General features: G+C 37.8%; 2 protein-coding genes across 6 annotated transcripts in view; one reads left to right on the top strand and one right to left on the bottom strand.

The window, feature by feature from the left end:
• Window positions 1-14,619, bottom strand: part of CMSS1 (cms1 ribosomal small subunit homolog) — a 231,314-nt gene that overhangs the window by 179,324 nt on the left and 37,371 nt on the right. The window lies entirely within an intron of this gene.
• FILIP1L (filamin A interacting protein 1 like) overlaps window positions 1-14,619 on the top strand; it is an 80,138-nt gene that overhangs the window by 39,109 nt on the left and 26,410 nt on the right. Inside the window, exon 1 of one of the 2 annotated variants that reach the window (XM_068180963.1) lies at window positions 4,722-4,888. The exons of the other annotated variant lie outside the window; for it this stretch is intronic. The gene's annotated coding sequence lies outside the window, so the exon portion shown is untranslated. Of the gene's footprint in view, window positions 1-4,721; window positions 4,889-14,619 lie in introns of those variants that run through there. 2 annotated transcript variants of the gene reach the window in all.

Genomic DNA, 14,619 nt, shown 5'->3' with positions numbered 1-14,619 from the left:
GAGCACTTTCCAAGGTCCTAAGTCTTCACATGATGACAACTCACTTTTGCTATTGCATTAATACTGAAATGGCTGTCCTGCCTCCAGAAATAGCCCAACTAGACAGGCACACTTGTGGGTGGGGGTGGGCTGATAAAAAAATCTCACCACAGAACCCATCACAAACAAAACAAACCTCCAATCCCAAACTTCTTAAAATACACTCTTGTACTTTCATGAACCAAAGAACATTATCTCATTATATCACAGAGAAAAGATTACTTGACTATATATGGCTTATATAGAGTAGGGGAAGGCATACAAATTAAAATTCGATCCATCCGTGTTCATGATAAACTCTGCCATGCAAAAAGTTGTCTTTTTCATAAAAAATTACCTTGGTCCCATATACAAAATCAAACCATCTCACAAGCAGATATGAAGCACTTGCAAGTTCTCCTCAGAAGCCATTAATAATTGAGAGATGCAGTCATCAACTTCCCAATACAGCACCCAACATAAAGGGATCTAATTATTCTTAATATTTGGCTAGGAATTTCATTTGTATCTTAAAAAAAAAAAAAAAAAAAAAAAAAAAAGGGAGAATAATGGAATTTGTAAACAATAGGAGAGTTTGAAAAAATATTTCTCCCTGCTTCCAAAAAAATTTTAAATTACAGAGTAACGGAGATATGAATCTCTTTCCACACATGGCCCATAGTAAAAGACACATGAATCTGAAGAATGTTATCTTTAGAACTTTTCCCCCTTGCTTCTGCCCCTTGCCTTCCACAGACATTTATCAGCTGTCAGTACATTTCAGACTGTAAATAAGCCATAATAATATCTATATTTCTCTTTTCAATATTCAGAAATTAATCTATACATTAGGATATGAAACTCTAAAACACTTTCTGGATGAAATCTAAGAGATCATCAAACATAATGCTAGGAGAAATAAAAAATCAGAAAATTTTTGAAGGATGCTAATAATCTAAGAAATAATTAAGAGTGAATCTTCTTCCACTGAGTAATGTCCAAACTCCCCCATATTTCAGAGACAAGGCTGAGCACACAATGGAGAAAAATCCTTGAAGTCATGAGTTATTAAAACATTAAATATCAGCTCCCATTTATGCAAGGCAATAAAATTCAATTTGTCAATTCTGCATGTTTCAGTTCTCCAGGTATCACATGCAAAACTTAAGCAGACCACCTCCAAGAAAGCAAACAGTTCTAAGTAATGTAAAATACGAATAAAAGCTTTGACAGTATTTGTACTATAGCAGACATTTATTTTTGGAATATGAAAGTAACCTAAAGATTTAGACCCCAGAGAGAATTTCAGAAGCCCAAGTTTCACTATATCTACATGAAATAAATGTGACCAAGAGCCTGATTCAGCCAAACATTTCAATATATCATTAAAATCAGACTTCTGCTGAAGTTCTTTCCTTTTTCAACAAAAATACACAGGACTATGTTTTAAGTGCTTTGTTGAACTGAGGCCCAAGTTCTAATTTCCTTTATTTATCTTAGATACAAAATGGCTAAAGGAAGGGGTCAAATGCTGCAATAGATAGGTTATGGGTTTAAGGACACTGGAACTGCTGCTATGAAACACCATGGGAAGAAAAAGGAAAGAGGAGTTTAATGATGGAAGTAATGGGAGGAATTCAGATAATTTAAGATAAAGTCTAAACAACTGCCTCAAAGTCTTCTAACTTATTTGTCCTATCTTCTCGTTGTCTCATATAATCTTCCATCTTCCCAGCTTCTATTTTTCTAAAGTAAAATCCTGAAAGAATGTGGGCACAAATAACAATACTAAATGGTAAGCAGGGACTAGAAAAAAAGTCACTGCAAGCAGCTGCAGAGAGCAGCCCTGCATTGACAGGAGATGCACCAATTATTTAATATGATTTTCTTTTGGTCTCCAATTTCTACAAATCAACAGTTCCTTCTGCTGTCACAATACTTGCAAATGCACCATTTTTGTGCAAAACTATGTGTAGTAACTAAGGAAACAGAATTAATTTTGCAAGGAGCAATAGAGAATGAGACAGGCATAACTGCCTGCCTAAAGGCTTTTTTTTTTTTCCTCTTCAGTGTAGCTCACCAGTGCCAGGATTCCACCTACAGATACTGAAAGAAACTGTAAAACTGCAGTAAAGGAAGGCTTCTTTGCAACTCAATTCATTGCCTCAGATAAAAATAAGCTTTTCATGTTGTAGTAGTCCAGAATTTGGAATTTTTAATAAAATATCCAAGCCCTTAACAGGGCTTGGGTAGCACTGTACAATGTCCTTTAAATCATAACAATATCAAAAAAGGAAGTCAGGTCATTATACACTCAGCTGATGCTCTTTGATAAAGCTGGTTTGCAGAAGGTCACAGATGTGCACTTTTGTATTGCAGAGAGAAATTAACAAAGAAATGAGGAGTTTGTATTTTGGCCATCCCCAGATGTAAACACAGACTTATAAACAGAAGGACTTGCATTTTCTATTCCCTGTTCCCAGACTACCAATAAACTTATCACCAGCACTATCTGAGCCGTGTTGCTTGGAACTCCAGAATAGAACTAGATTGTGAGGATGAATTTTTGATTACTAGCTTTTGAGAAGTCCTCTTCTTCAAAGCTGCTTATGGCCTAAAACAACTGTTTCATGTGGCAGAACAAAAATGCAGGCAATTTTCATATAGACTACAGAAACAGGGTGTGTGCAGGTGAAGGGAAAGTTGCAAAAAAAACAAAGCAATTGCAAAGGGAAAGGAAAAAGAAGAAAACAAACCCAGGACAGAAACAGTAGTTTTCACCTCTAAGGATTTATTTATGCTTACATACATACATACATACATGTAAAAAAGGATGCATTCACATTTAACTCCTACCTACCTTGCACTGAATAGCTTCCCTGACTCCTCCTGCAAATCAGAACTGGATACAGCAGTACCTCCACAGCCTGCTCTTAGACAGTACCTTGCACCCTCAGTTGTTCTGCCATGTTAAACAGAGTCCCAGCAGAAAGGCTGAGTTTGTAGCTGAACATATTTCCTATACCAAGGTCACCTAGATGAGCTTGCATTTCATATTACCCATATTGGCATAACAGTTTTGAGAAAAACTAGACAAACTGTTAGCATCCAAAAACATTAGCCAAGGAACTGAAAAGGCCAATATCAGCTAAAGGACAGGTTATTTTGCTTCTGTTTGGATTTGATTATTAACTCTCCCTAGAATAGCCAATGAAATGGCTGTCCATTGGTATATTCAAATAAGATGTTTTCCATCTCCAAAACCATTTGGGAAGGGTTAGTATTAAATAACTTGAAAGTTTCTGATGAGGTACCCAAATCTGAACTTTCTCAGAAACTTACAAAGAGGACACAGCAGGATCACCCATGCAAATAAGCAGCAGAGTTCTGAGGAAGCCTTTACTCAGTAACCATGCAAGGGGTTGCCTGGAATTTTTCAGCTAAAGTACCTTTTTCAGGCTACACTCAGGGAAAATATATGCAAGATAGCTAGAAGATGTCTGTCTTGTTAATGAAATGCAAACATCTTCATCACCATTTGTCTTCAGACCTACAGACAACACCCCCAAATAAGTAACTTGCCTTATTGTTAGCATTATGTTCAATATGACAAAACACACTAAAGGCAGGCAGAGAACGGCTTAAACTACAGAGATGAAGACTAAAATTCAAATGCTGCAAATAAATTAATAGTGGATGCACCTACTACTTCAGTAGTGTAGAATGCCTTTCAATGGTCTAATTTACCCACCAACATAAAAGGAGTTTGTTTCACTAACTCCCGTTAACCCTTAGTGGATTTTCAGTAACAAATTTTGTACCTATTTCCAGTATTTCTTCCTTCTGTCATCAGTGTTTATTCACAGTGTACACTAAAGGATGGGGAATACAAGAGATACATTTTGAGTTCTTCAATCTAAATCCTATTTTTTGGCTTTCTGCCTCTTTCCTAAATGTTAAAACAAACTACTCATTTCTTCAAGACCTTCTTACTAAAAATACTTGGTTGGACTGCTTAATTGTGTTAGCTGAAACACAAACATACGAAAAAGGAAAGGGGTTTGTAGAAAAAACATTGAAGAGAAAAAAAAAAAATCAGATTTCATCTGGCCTTCCCATCATCACTTAAGAGAATTGTTTTGTAGTTACATCATCAGGAAATAAAATACTATCCTCCAAGGACCCCAACTCTTTACAGAAGGAAAAAAAAAAGGAAGGCTCAAAGTTCATATCCCCCCTCAGAGGAGTTCAGCTAAAGTTGCATTTTTTGGTCATAATAAAATAAAAAAAAAAAAACCGAACAAACAGAAAAAGCTCCCTTAGAACAACTAATTAAACAAGATGACTTGGAATTCAGATTTTCTGTTTTCGAACTCTAGGCTGCAGGACTAAGTGGAAAACATTGCACCTAATCAGTAACAAGTCCTAACGACTTTATTATCAGTGCTAGAGAGGAACTTCCCTAACCCAAACCTTCCGCTCATTCTTCTTGGCCCCGAGCTGGAGGACAAACGCAGTGTTTCACACAGTGCTGGGCTCGGCCGGAGCCAGCACCCGCTGCCGAGCTGCCAAGGGCGAGCCTGGCTGCCCAGAGGCAGCCGAGTTTGCCCAGAGGTGGCCGGGCCGGGCCGGGCCGCGCTGCGCGGGCGGCGGCCGCACCGGAGCGCACCGGGCAGCGTGGCGGGGCTGCACCGCGCCTTATAAGGCAAGGCGCTGACGTAATGGTGCATAGGCTCGGGCCGCCCGCGCGCCCGTCCCTCATTGTTCCGCGGGAGCGCCGGAATGCTCGCAGCAGCCCCGATGCCACCGCGCAGCGCCCGCGCCCCGCAGCACCGGCTCACCCGGGATTGCTATAGTCCGCCAGCGCAAGGTAAGGCAGAGGGTGGGAAGCGAGCTTCTTCTGGCAAGCACTGGCGCTTCTGGCTTTTTCCTGTTGAGATACCTTTTTTTAAAAAAAAATTTACTTTCAAAAGAAAAAAAAAAAAAAAAAACAAAAAACAAAAAAAAACAGGTGTGAGGAACTGAGAAACAATTAAATACCCCAAAACAGCACCACGAGATCTAGAAGATGTCTGGTGAATCATATATAGGGTGACAATTTCAAGCGTTAAAAACTGCCTTTAAAACAATTCCTGCAGAGGCAACAGACGAGGAATTAACGTAACATTAAAGAAGGAGAGAGTTACGAATTACACACACTTTCCAAACGGTCGGATAAAATCACGACTTCATTTAAAGCTATGGAAGGAGTCCAACAGTATTGTAATATATTAGGTGGAGCTACTGCCTCTCTTTCTGCTGCATTTACATGCATATGCTATATATTAGTAGACATGTACACACACGTCTCTAAGCGTTTACTATACTTTTGAACAACTTCTACTGTAGTTTTCAGAGCAATGTATAAATTGCCACATACATTACTTTGCAATAAGACTATGCTGTGTCTAAAAGAAAGAATTGCAACTAGTTTAATTGCTAACAAACTTTTCAACTCATATACACTGCTTCCCTCTTCTGTGTCTTGCGTGCAAGTGTCAAATCACAAGAGGGCAGAACTGTCAGATTTTTATAAAAAAAACTTTTAATCCTGGTCAAACACATGATGAGTGTGAGGATCAGAAAGCACACTGCTGTCTTTAAGGCTTATTCTGCAAGATGCTCTACAGTCTTGCAGCTATTAACTCCAGAAGACAGGGAATGAAAAACAGCTCTGACGAGGCACAAAGCACCTTGACAGATTAGACTTCAGTATGTTTGTAATTCACACCTGCACTTGCGTAGATTGCAAAATTACACTGTCCTCTCCGTTAATTAAGGGCCAAACCCTGTCAAATCTTTGTTCATAGGAACAGCTGCAATTAAGTCAATTGTACTGTCCTACTTGCAAATTGGAACTACTGAGCACGGCTCTTCAGAGTCCTGTGTGTAATTTAGACCTTAAGACTTTTAATTTTGAACTCTTCTTACAGGTAAAACATGTTTTTGGGGTACGTTCTCCTTTTCCTTAGTACAAAAATAAATGCAATTTTAGGACAGAAGTAAGAGTTCTTCTTCCCTTTATTTGATGTTAAAAATCCTGCAAAATCCTTGTTCAGTTATATATTTGGGAAAAATCAAAGCTGGTACTAACAGATGCATTGTTGTAGTATCACGCATACACAGATTTAGAGGCTGAGCTAAAATATCTTGTGTGAACTTTTTAATAACTTTTTTTTGCTTTAAACATGAATAAAATATGAAGCAGTTGTTTTCAACATGCTTCTAAAAATGTAAATGTAAAGAAACATTTAATTTCAAATATAATTCAGGTATTTGTGTACTATTAACCTGTCATATCCATGTTTCCAGCGTATTCTTTTTTGTAACAAGCAAAGTTTATACCTCTGTTGAGAGAATCAGGGAAGAGGGCACTGTATAGTGTATATATAGAATGAAAAGAATCCTACCAACCAGAAAAATGTAATTTCACAGTACAAAAACAATACCCCATATCAGTATCCTGAGCCCCTTTAAAAGTCTTCTGCTCACTATTCTGTCATATCTGCAGAGTCCTCCCAGTTTAAAAATTATTACTTAGTTTTCTAAATATCCAGTGTCAAGTTATAAAGCAGAAAACTTAGCTACGTTGTGAACAGATGTGTTAGGAACCAAAGTTAAGTGACAGTCTTGAAAAAGTGTATCTGAGTAGAAAGGATGAGAAGTTGAAAGACTACAATATGGCAAAGAAAAAATATTAACAGGAATGCTAAGCATGCAATAAATTTGATAAAAGCACTAAGTACAAAAAAGAAAAAAGTCTCCCCATAGGTAAGAGGCATTTTAAATCCAAATCCAGCAAAGGGTGATTTCTATCACTGATTACAGCTTTAGCAGTATCTGAAGTAGCATCTGTACTCTGAATACTGCTAGCCTAAAACAAATCATAACATCGATCAAAAGCCAGAACTCTACTTCTCATAGTCTGTCTTCCTCAGATTAAAAACAAAACATTCTTCACTTAATACTTATAGAACCGATTTTGTTCTCATTTATACTGGTAAAACTCCAAAATAATTAGATGGAGGTATAATGATTAAACTGTCTCACTGCTATTTCCACCCCCCACCTCTCTAATACACTCCTTTATTACATCAGATTTCTTAACATGTTTTGGGTATTAATTGATTGGTATTCCTAATTTTAAGTTATTAAAATGCTAGTTTCTATTAATTAAAAGTAAAAAGAGGCAGTGAAAGAAATGAATCATCACATAACTCAGTCTTAAACAATTGTATTTCTTCATCTAAATTTTTCTACTAATTTTTCACAACATCCAATATGAAAACATTTTAAGAACAAATATATCCTCCAGAAATGAAAGTCAACTTCCTATCAAACTGAATTGACCCTTTGTTCCTTTCCCGTCACTTCCCTTTCCTCCACTGACAAACATCTGCTGATATCAGAATTTTTAGAGATTTGATCCAGAAGACAAGGGATAGTTTCTATTCCCCATCAGTAGCAGTAAAATCAAATAATTTCTTGATTTGTGCTGAGCAACAGAATTTCATACTCTTTACCTAATACTATGATGAATTACCAATTTTGCACTTGTCATGGGATAAAAAAAAAAAAAAAAAGCCTGGTTTTACTCCCGGTAAGCTTCCCCTCTGTGACAGATCTTAGACTCCTGCTTTTCTTCAGGAGAAATTCTTTACCACACGTACTTTGGCATGGGCAACTGAGCAACTACAGCTCCTCTGGACCTTTCCTATGAGCAGCTGTTCTCAAATCCTGGGTGTGGTACTACCTGAATAAAGTTAATTAAAATAGCAATGTCAGAGTATCCTAAGGAGTTTACAATGTAGGAAGGCATATCTTTAAAAACCATTGTATAAAACTGTAGTTTTGTTTCATTAATAGTTTTCCTCAACACTTTACCTTGTCACCAAGATCTGAACTTAGAAACTGTGTCTTAGCAATAATTTTTAATTGCTTAGGGTTTTCAATCTATACTGAACAGATTCTGGCGTGGCACCCTTAGGGTTTAGGTTGAGCTTCTTGATGTAGTTGAAAGCCTGATTAGTTCAACCATTCACTAAACTGCATTACTCAGCTCCGAGAAGGTAAAAATCACTGCTGAAAAATTCTAAATACAGTGCCCAGTCTTGTGATTTAAGTGAAGTAATGGACACTTTGACTCTTAACAGCTCTCTGTACCTTATGCTGTTTATGAGGTTTGCTGTGTTTTCTGTCAGCAAGACAAAAATCACTTTGACTGCATGTCCAGTGCACCATGATATTCCTGAAGTTCAGTAGCTGCACTCACTCCAATGCACCAATGGAGCACTCTCAGGCAGTTACAGCTCACTTCTCCAGAGTGTTCACAATTTCTAGCAGAATGTATTTGAAGATTTTTCTGAGGCAGTCTGTGGCCACCAGTTAAAAAGAGTACAAAAAACACCTCCCAAAGCAGTTCCTCACCAGGGCTGATGTGACTGTGAAGAGGTGAATGTTCATGCAAACAATGAATGCTGGCTGAACACCCAGCAACATCATCATAGAACCCTCCTTTAATAGCAATATGGAAATATTGGGGGTGAAAGTTCAACCCAAACTTGCTACACAACATTTCCACACAACTCAACACCTTAACCTTGGTCATTCATGCTGCTAAATGCATGGACTTTTTGCCTGTTGCTGCAGCTCATCACGCACTTTATGACGATGTAACACAGCTGCTTGACTTCGGCCTCAGGCTGGGCAGGTGACCACCAGAGAGTGGCTGCTGAGGCAAAGCAGCAGAACTTGAGCCATTCTGCTGCATGCTCAAAGAAGCTGAGAAGCCAGAGCCCACAGCTACCACTGCTCATGCCCAAACTTCCCAAAGACTTATGGAAGTACGTAGGGTACACAAAGCTCTAGTGACCATGACTGAAAACGTGGATGGGAAAAAATCCACTTGACAAGAAAAACACTCATCTTGCATACACGTCAGGGATGTGAAACAATACAGACTTCATTGTCCTTTACAGATTTCCAAAGGCCTGGGAAGCAACACAACAATTGCACTTAAATGATGGATACAGTTCTTAAATTCTGCCTTCGACCTAATATTAAAAGCGTTTTCTTTCCAACTCATTGCAATCAGCTGACTTAAAACTTTGTCTTTTTTATGAGAAACACAAAGCTTATCTAGTGTTTGCATAGCAACTATCACAATGACAGAGTGAGGGAATGAAGAAAAATTTTAAGAACTGAAATTAAGCAGCATGATGCTACTGCCATAAAAAACCCACATAAAACTGGCTGCTTAAAAATAGGAAGTAATGCATTCATAAAACTCACATTTTAATTACACGTTGAATTTTAGCATATGGACAAAACTATCTAAGAGTTAAGTTTAAGCTGACTGAATTCTGACAGCTTTCAATGGATTTAATCTTTTTTTGGTACAATTTATACAGCTTTCAGTCATTAAGTCTAATTATGAAGAAAATCAGTTTTGAAATTTTATCACATGTATGTTTGGCCTACCTGAAACTAACATCACCCATCACATTCCCAAACATGATTCTATTCTACTTAACCACAAAGAGGTTTCTCAGAAGAAACCTAATAAATGCCGCAACTTCAAAATGCTACCCCCTGGTCAAGCACATTCTACACCTCAGAAAAGCCATTCTGTTATCAAAAACATACCGGAAAAAAAAAGGAAAGTGATTTATATTGGTCACTTGAACCTGAGGGTGTAACAATGCCACACTGGGGGCAGCCAATCCCTAATCTAAATATCTGAAAGCCAGTATTGAACACACAAACCTGGATGTAGGAAGGTGTGGAAAAAAATTGCAATGCTGAAGTGTTAATGCTTAAATCTGAAACATTTTTCTTAACTTGTAAAATACTATTATATACTCTTTCATGTAAAGAGAAAAGTTTTTTTAATTAGCAGCCAAAAACTAGATTCTCAAACTAAATACTGAATTGTCTTCAATGAAAAGGCCACCAGGAACCTTGGCAGCCCTAAAACCTGTAAAATCTGTTTCTAAAGACAGATCTGAGATATAAATGAGCACGTTCATTTATATGCATATGAGTAAGCAGAGCAGGGGGATGAAAGCCTCTGCAGCGAAGACAGCAAGTACAGCTTCACTAGAGGCCAATTCCAGATGACAAATAGCTGCCTACGAGGGTGCTGCGGGACAACACCAACCGGTGGAGAATGCTTATTTGGCTTCTACTGGGAGATTCACACTTGGTTCCCTTTTGGCAAAGCAGCTAACAGCTGACAGGAATAGTCAAGCTTACATACCTTGCTAACCCATACAAAGGAGGAGGGAGGAAAATGCACTGTGGTATACAAAGGAGTAGCCACTTTGGAAAGGATCTTCTTGCCCCTGCTTTGGTCCCACCTGCCACCTAGAGTTCTCTAGGATTACTGTCATCTCTGTAAACAGCAAAATTTCCCTATTTCAGTCAGGATTAACTGGGTAGGAGGAGTCAGAAATTTACATTGGTAACATTTTATAAGTTGAAAATGAGCCTCTCATATATCTACATTAAAGCAGTTAACTAAACAATTTGCAAGCTCTGCTAGAGAGAAATCCTTCATTTTCAGCATTTGAAACCGCATTATAAATTAATGATAAAAGCTAAAATGCTTTACATCAGAAACATACTGTACATGAAAGCATGCTACAGCTCCTTCAGTGACATCTGAAACAAGAAACTATAACCTGAATACCACAGACCATCAGCCAAGAGGCAAGGAAAGAGTTGAAGTAGGGCATGTAGCCAAATGTAGTCACATAATGATACTGAGTTATAAATCAGTTTTGGGGCACACTAACAAGGCACAGAATGTTCAACTGAATTCACAGTTCCTTAAAGAACAAGGAACTCAAAGTCTTCATATGAAGGCACAAGGGAAGCATACACGCACATGACCCTGCTCTTTCCTAAAAAAAGCCTTTTCCTTTGACAGTTTTTGAAAGGCAAAGGACACTAGAAAACAACTAAAGATGGAAAAAGTAATTATCTCTTTTGGCTTCAGGAAGACTGCTCAGACGAATTTTAAAAGAGTTTAAGAAATCATTGATCACAGAAATGCTAGAACTAGTTAAATCCACTTTTTTCATCCCAACAATTTAGGGTTTTTTTCCCTACGAAATAGAAAAACATTTATTTTACAAAGCAAGGAAGTTACTTCAGCTGCTGAACACACATGCAAGTAGCTCAAAAACCCAAATCACCATAATCACCCTAAACGCTGCTGTTGGCACTCTGAGTGGACATAGGACTAAAGGATCCAATTTCTTTTAACTCTTAAGCAGAGTATTTGATCTTTAACACAGTGAACAATCAAGGCTGCACAAAAATGGAAAAATCTTACTTCAACACATCATAATCAACAGACCTGAGAGTAAAAGACATTCTTCAGTTAAACAGTTCATTACAGTTGAAGAAGCTACTTAAACTATCATTTGCTATTGAACTGTGAATTAAATCTGTGAAGTAAACCTTGGTTAGAACTGTAACTATTTAAAAAAATTTTCAAACTATCATTTTTCGGTTTCCAGTATAGCTTCCTGTCCTGTAATCTAAAACAATGTGTTAGTCCTCTTTGAAGAGGATCAGTTTGGAGAAACCATGTAAATTTAAATGCTGAACCACAGCACCTTTGCTCACGTAATCATAATGTTTTAGACAAAACATTCATTGATGCTGCACCTTTAGATAATTCACCAAGTGCACCCAGGTCTATGTGGCCAGAGGCCTACTGGGAGAAGAGAAAATACAACTTCCAAACACTTAGCAGGTTTACAACAGATAGCAAGAAGATGAATTATCTGCCAAATCACTAAGTCACCAGAGCTATAGAGGCTCAGTACCTAGAACTATATGCAGAAGCAATTTGCAATGCATAAGGAAAAGTTCCAATACCATTTCTGAAGGTCACAGAGTGAAAACCAGGAAACTAGCAGGATTCTTCATCACTTGTAGCTTTGAAGTTCAGCTAGTTAGCCCTGCCACAATGCATTGCTACCATCTCTCTCACCTGTGCCTCCAACATGAAGGGCTGGCCAAAGCCATCTTAGAGAAAATGGACACCCTCACATTAGCAGGTCTATGAGAAAAGATGCATATTTAGCTTCAAAATGAACTTCTGTCTGATATTAACGCTCTTGCTGTTAACATTATTACTTACAGTCTTGGCTACCAGAATAAGTTGCAACTGTATTAGCAAACCTGATAAAAGCCTCAACTGCACTGGTTCATGCAGCTTAGCATCGAGGAAAATTTAAATACCTCAAGCTAAATTTGCAGTAACAATTAAGATTTAAGTTTTCTGACAAAAAAGAAGAAATGGAGTACCACTCAAACCCAGTTTCAAACATTTTGAGTTTATTAAACACATACACAGAGCTTCTTCAGGAAATAAGCACACCAGAAAAAGGGCTTACTTTTGTCTGAGGATGTATGTATATAATAAAGATTTATGGGTATGAACAGAACAGAACCCTCAAGAAGTAATGGAATTTGAATCCTCCTGCAAAGCAGTGACACCACCTATATAATTTTGGAGGAATGTTTGTCTAATTGTTTACAACCAGCCTTATTCCTCCAATTACTGGCAAACTCAGTCTTCCCTAACAGTGCCATTCAGTACTAAAGTATCTTTATTTAACTTACCATGTTTAATCTATGTCATTTAAATCACATTTTCAGCACATAAATTATTGTACACTGAGCATGAAGAGTGCATATTAAAGTTTCCTAGACAAGTTCCACCTGTCTAGAAGCAAGTGGCCACTGAGCAGCTTATCCAGGGCTGGCTGCATGAGTAGGATGACTTCAGTTCAAAAGAATAAGTGAGCATGGCACTATGGAAACTTATAAATTTTACCACTGCTGATGAATGATAATATAAAGCCATGGTTAGCATAAGAGATGGGCACAGTGCCTACTCTGCCCATGGATGAAAATGCAGCCCCAGACATTTATTTTTATATAAAATTGTTTTAGGGAACATCCAGTTCCTGTAAATGTTATGGGAATATGACATTTACAACTAACTGGTCTCCTCTGAGTAACATGATGTGGCTGAGTGCCATTTTCTGTCATACCAAAAATATTAACTAATTGAAGTTAATAAAAGTTTGTATAAATTAGATCCTTGCACAATTATGCCCAATTCTGGTTAAGACAGCAGCACCAGCACTGCTTCAGGTGCATGAAATACCAGAACAGCACCTATTTTCCCACCTGTGCCCCCCTTAAAAATGGTCCACCTTGAACCTACACACTATGTTACATACAGAATAAAAAAAAAAAAAATCACAGGATTTATCTATAGAAATTGCTTAAAGAAAACTCAAACTGTTCTCTTAATATAAAACAGTATCATTAAATTGAAGTGTAAAAATATGATTTAAGGGTTACAAACTTAAAGCAAGCTCAAGCAACTGACTGATTCAGAGAATCAGAATTTCTGCAAACTCCTCAATCAACTGATGGATGCAGAGTAAATAGCCAAGACAAAAACTCACACCTCCAAATACTACTCTTCCAGCAACAGTAAACACAGCATGGCAGTGACAGCAAAGTATTATTTGCTTTACAAAAACCAAACACACGTGGCTGGGAACATCAGTCTAGTAGCAGCCTTACCAGAATTATCCACAACTTGGGCAAGCTGCACTCTCTTTGTGCCTAATCTTTCCATGGGGAGTGGGGGTGAAGACAGGCAGGGCTCCAAAGGACAGTTTTCAGGCACTGAGTTAACTCCTGTAACAGATTTTCACTTGGTAAATCCTAGCAGGAGGCTGCAACATTATCGATTCCTACTACTTGACACTCTTGAATAGAAAATGCAAACCCATTCACCTGCCCACAGGGTAAGGAGTGAATTAAGCCCTGACCCGTGTATCTCTGCAGTATTCAGTGTTTTATCACACTGGTGATTTTAAAAACAGCTCAGTAACTGTGGTCAAGCAATAACACTTAAAGTATCCACTTAAAACAAGTCTCAGGCTCATAAAGACACACAATTTCTCACATCAATTTAACTTGTTAGCATATAACATCAAATACCAAATGCAATCATTTCAATGACACTATTGTTTAAAAATCACAAATTATAAAAAAAGTAGTTGTCTTGGTTTGTGTAATTACTGCAATTAAAACCTATTTAGATTAATAATAATTCTCAACATCTGTTACAGTAAGCAAACACTGTTTATCCATTTTAATAAATCTGAGGATCAAGCACAAAATTTCACTTGTTAAAGATGAAGACAAGACAGAAGCAGCACCTGGATTAGTAACTGAAAAGTTCTGCCTCAGTCTTGTTGCTTTGACCCCTTATACCACATCTCTTGTGGTTCATCTGCCATTTCCTTCAGAAAGCTTTCCATCTGCAAAACTGTAATTTGCTGGCTGACGTAAATTTGAAGAGTTCCAAATTCTGGTGTTGCATCTGAAATTACTGGCTTTATTTCTGACTTTACAGGCGGTATGGTGGGAGACACTGAGAGAGATGGGGGAGGAGGGAGAAGGTGGTGAATATGCATTATGGTAATATTAAAAAAAATAATCCTGAATTACTAACTAACA

Source organism: Anomalospiza imberbis, chromosome 2 (assembly GCF_031753505.1).
Source record: "Anomalospiza imberbis isolate Cuckoo-Finch-1a 21T00152 chromosome 2, ASM3175350v1, whole genome shotgun sequence".
In the NCBI taxonomy this organism is placed as follows: Eukaryota; Metazoa; Chordata; class Aves; order Passeriformes; family Viduidae; genus Anomalospiza; species Anomalospiza imberbis.
This window is presented reverse-complemented; position numbering and strand designations above follow the sequence as displayed.